General features: G+C 51.1%; 1 pseudogene; it reads left to right on the forward strand.

Moving 5' to 3' along the window:
* Positions 1-1886, forward strand: part of LOC101663054 — a 12786-nt pseudogene extending 10900 nt beyond the window's left edge.
* The last annotated feature ends 2019 nt before the right edge of the window (positions 1887-3905 follow it).

The raw sequence follows: 3905 nt of genomic DNA on the forward strand, positions 1-3905 counted from the left end.
GTGAAGGAAGGACCATATATGTGTCAGCATGTAGGAACAAGCAGGCCCAGATGGAGGTATTGTTGGCACCCTGAGCAGAGGGCATTGGTGCCTTTTAATATAGGACTGCTTGTTTTATTTAAAATAATACACTTTCTAGAGCTAGGTTTCACTCACACTATTTAATGCCACAGTGCATAACTGGGGAGAATCTGTCTGAATTTTCGTTAACACCTTGGTGTTTTGATAAAATCCCAGTTAATGATACCAAGGGCTGAAATAGAAAGTCAATGTTTAGGAAATGATGATGGCAACTTGTGTACAAATATGCTTGATACAATCGATTATTATAAGAGCTGTAAGAGCCCCCAATAAAATGATCTTTAAAAAAAAAAAAAAGATCTTACATTACTTTTTACACTTCTCGAATGTGCTGCCCCGTTAAACCTGGAGCCCCACTCGCCTGTATAGCCCGCCGCAAGCAGCCCCACGCTGCACGCCTTGGTGAGCATCTGTGTGTGTTGCATACGTGAATTAGGGGGATCCATAGCCCCACACACTTAAGGTCCAGTCATTCATTCAGCAAAGATGTATTGACTGATCACCTACTGTGTGTTCGACACTCTCTCAGGCCCTGGGGTTAATAATCCCAAAGTAACACCTGTCATGAGACCCCACACTAAGAGCCGTGACTGCGTAGGACTGCCTGCTCCCACGAGAGCTGTGAGTGTTTGTCCAGGGCACGTGGTTGACTCCGGGCTCCTCACAGGCTTCCTTCTCCCAGGGGCTGCTCTCGGCACCGCCTCCCCCAGCGAGTGGATATTCTTGCTGGAGGTACTGACCACCGTGTGGGAGGAACACCCCTTCTTTTGGAATGAAAGCTATCTATGGATTCCTCTCGTGACCTCCTGGCTGGTCTCCACCTTCCCCCGCTTCCTCTCACCCGCCCAGCCAACTGGAACCCCCAGAGCCATACCAGAGTTTACCTGTCACTGGGCCCTCGCTTGGATGGCAGCACTTTCTCAGTTCTCCTGAGGGAGACCCGGGAGGACTGTTGGGTAAGTGTTGGCTCCTAACAAGGTGGGCGATTCAAACTCCCCAAGGTGCTCCACTGGAGAACGATCACTGTGGAACGGGGACGTAGGGGCGGTGGGAACCTCTTTGAGTATCTGCCATGTGCTCAGTGCATGACAAAGGAGCCCAATGGTATGGTGGTTAAGCACTGGGCTGCTGGCCGGCAGGTCACCGGGTTACCGGTGCACGGGGGAGCTGTGGCAGTCTGCTTCTGGATAGGTCGTCGCTGTCGCCGTAGGTGCCGTGGAGTCCGCACCCTCCTCGCAGTGGTTCCAATGTTCCAGCCCTTGGTGGCAGCCATGGGGTCCATCCCAGAAAGTTCCTGAGGAGATTGCGAACAGCCCGAGAGCTTTCAGCTGCTTCCCCGTCCTCTTGGCACCCACGTCCTCACCCTCTGGCAGGAAGGCGCTGAGACCGGTGCGTGGCTGCTACCAGGCAGTGTGTTGTCTGTCGGGGCGCAGCCTGGCCATCGCCCGGGGCAAGGCAAGGGTCCACTGAGCCTGCTTGACACATGAACCACTGTTGCTCGCGCCTACGGGAACTGGTACCCGGCATCCCGCGAGGTACTCAGCTTAGCCAGGTGGAAATCCTGCAGCGCGACATCGACTACATCCTCGATCTGCAGGGGGTCCTTGCCGGGCGGCACCGGACCCCCAGACGGCCCTCATCTCGTCATCCAGCAGACAGCCGAACTTGCTCCAGAGTCTGTAATCTCTAAGGACAAGAGGAGTCTCTGCACGGACCGGGCGGTCCCGGTGCCTCCAGGATGCAGGTGCTGGCGCCCGTTCCGCCCGAGACCCGGACCCTCTCTGGCCAGAAGCTCGAGGGCGTGATGAGGAGCCCAACACAGCCCTGCCCATTTGACTCCCCCAGACGCCTGCGTCCAGGCTGGAGATCTGGCGCCCGGAGCGAAGGACTGAACTTGGGTGGCCTGAAGAGCCAGAGAGAGCTCTGGGCACCAGCTGAGCAACGGCACTCTGTCCCCACCCCAAGTTTAAAGACTGTCTTTTCAGAGTATGGGGGGAGGGGTGTTGGAGAGGGGGTTGCCCTCCAAACTCTGCCAAGGCTGCGGTCGGGTTGGTCTTCTTGGAGAAAGGCTCTGCCGCTCCGTTGATGAGCTCTATAATAGAGATGCAGCTTTCGTACCATTTTTTTTTTCTTTTTTTTCCTGAGCACCCTCCCACCCCCGACTCCTCCCCAATCCCCACCCGACTCCCTTTCGTACCATTTTTACAGGAAGGTGATCCTGTAACCATGGGATGTATATGAAACTTTTTATAAAAGTTAACATTTTGCATAATAAACCATTTTTAAACACACACACAAAGTTCATGAAGAAATTCCATTATCTGTTAACTCTATGTTTCTACCAGTTTTTGTTTTGTTTTGTTTTTTATTTGGAAGTCCCCTCATATAATAAGCCCTCAATAAAGGCTCTGGATGTGGAAACTCCCCGGGCTTCCTGGTTGGTGGCAAGTATCCCTGCATTTAGGAGGGTACCACTGAGTCCTCTGGGCCATGGAAGCTCCCTCTTGGGAGGCACCCTGGGCCCCCCCGTGGGTCTCTGCACCTGTATCCTTCTTGCTCTACTGTAATAAAATCTGGAATTAAACATAGAGCCGAGTTCTTTGAATCATTACAGCAAATTATTAAACATGAGGAGAACTGGGAGCCAGCAAGTCAGAAGTGGGGAGGGGTGAATGTGTATAAAAATCATAAAACTCTTAGACGAACTAGCAGAGAGCCATGATGTTAGGCATAGCTTTCCACAATGGATTATCTAATATACTAACAAAAGCACAAACAGCAAGAGACAAAATAAATACATGAAGCCTCATAAAAACTTTTAAAACTACTTTTGTTCACCAAAAGACTTTACCAAAAGGTGAAAATGAAAATGTTTGACTTGGAGAATAGCTTTAGAAACCATATAGTCAACGAGAATAACGTATATAAAATCCTGACGACAGAAAAGACAAACAATTCAATCCTAAAGTGGGCAAAAGACTTGGACAGACGTTTCACCTGAGAGGACATTCAGATGACCGCCAGCCACATGCAAAGATGCTCGGCGTCAACAGCCATCAGAGACGTCAGTCAAACCATGAGGTGCCATCTCACTCCCCCGGGATGGCTACGATGTAATAAGCCAAGACAAAAAACAATACCCAATATTGGCAAAGATTGCGGAGGTTGACACCCTCGCACACTGCAAGCTGCTGCTGCTGCTGTGAAAGTTAGTCCCAGCTCCTAGCGGCCACGTGTGAGACAGAAAACACAGACCATCCCGCTCCCTAACGGTTCCTCAGGACTGCCCCCCACGGCGCCCACTGGGTCCATACCTCTCCCTGGAGGGCTTCCTCTTTTTCAAGGACCTGCTTTACCCAGCATGATATCCCATTCCAGGAACTGGTCTGTCTCTCCTGAGAGCATGTCCAAAATACATGAGACATACACGGTCTAAGACATCTCCACCACTGCAGGTGAGAGTGCAAAATACTACACCTGTTGAAGAAAACAGTGTGCTGCTTTCTCCACAATCCAGAAATAGAGCTACCATCTGGTCCAGCAATTCCACTCCCAGGTAGATAGAAGACACGAAAGCAGTCACTCGGAGACTTTACACTGTGTTCCCATGGCACTGTCACCATAGCCATAAGGTAGGCAACCTGATGACCACCAGCAGATGAGTGGATGAGTTAGTTAGTTCATTGTGCCAACCTGGCCGATAAACACATGTGGGGTTAATTGAAGGGCGGAGGGATAAATGGCTCGGTGAGCCTCACCTTTCTAGTTCTCGGGTCTCTTGCTTTGTGATGGTCGGACCAGGGTGCAGCTGCCTTAGCCAATTC

Source organism: Echinops telfairi, unplaced genomic scaffold (genome assembly GCF_000313985.2).
Source record: "Echinops telfairi isolate 266 unplaced genomic scaffold, ASM31398v2 ScPeMD7_7424;HRSCAF=8462, whole genome shotgun sequence".
Classification (NCBI taxonomy): Eukaryota; Metazoa; Chordata; class Mammalia; order Afrosoricida; family Tenrecidae; genus Echinops; species Echinops telfairi.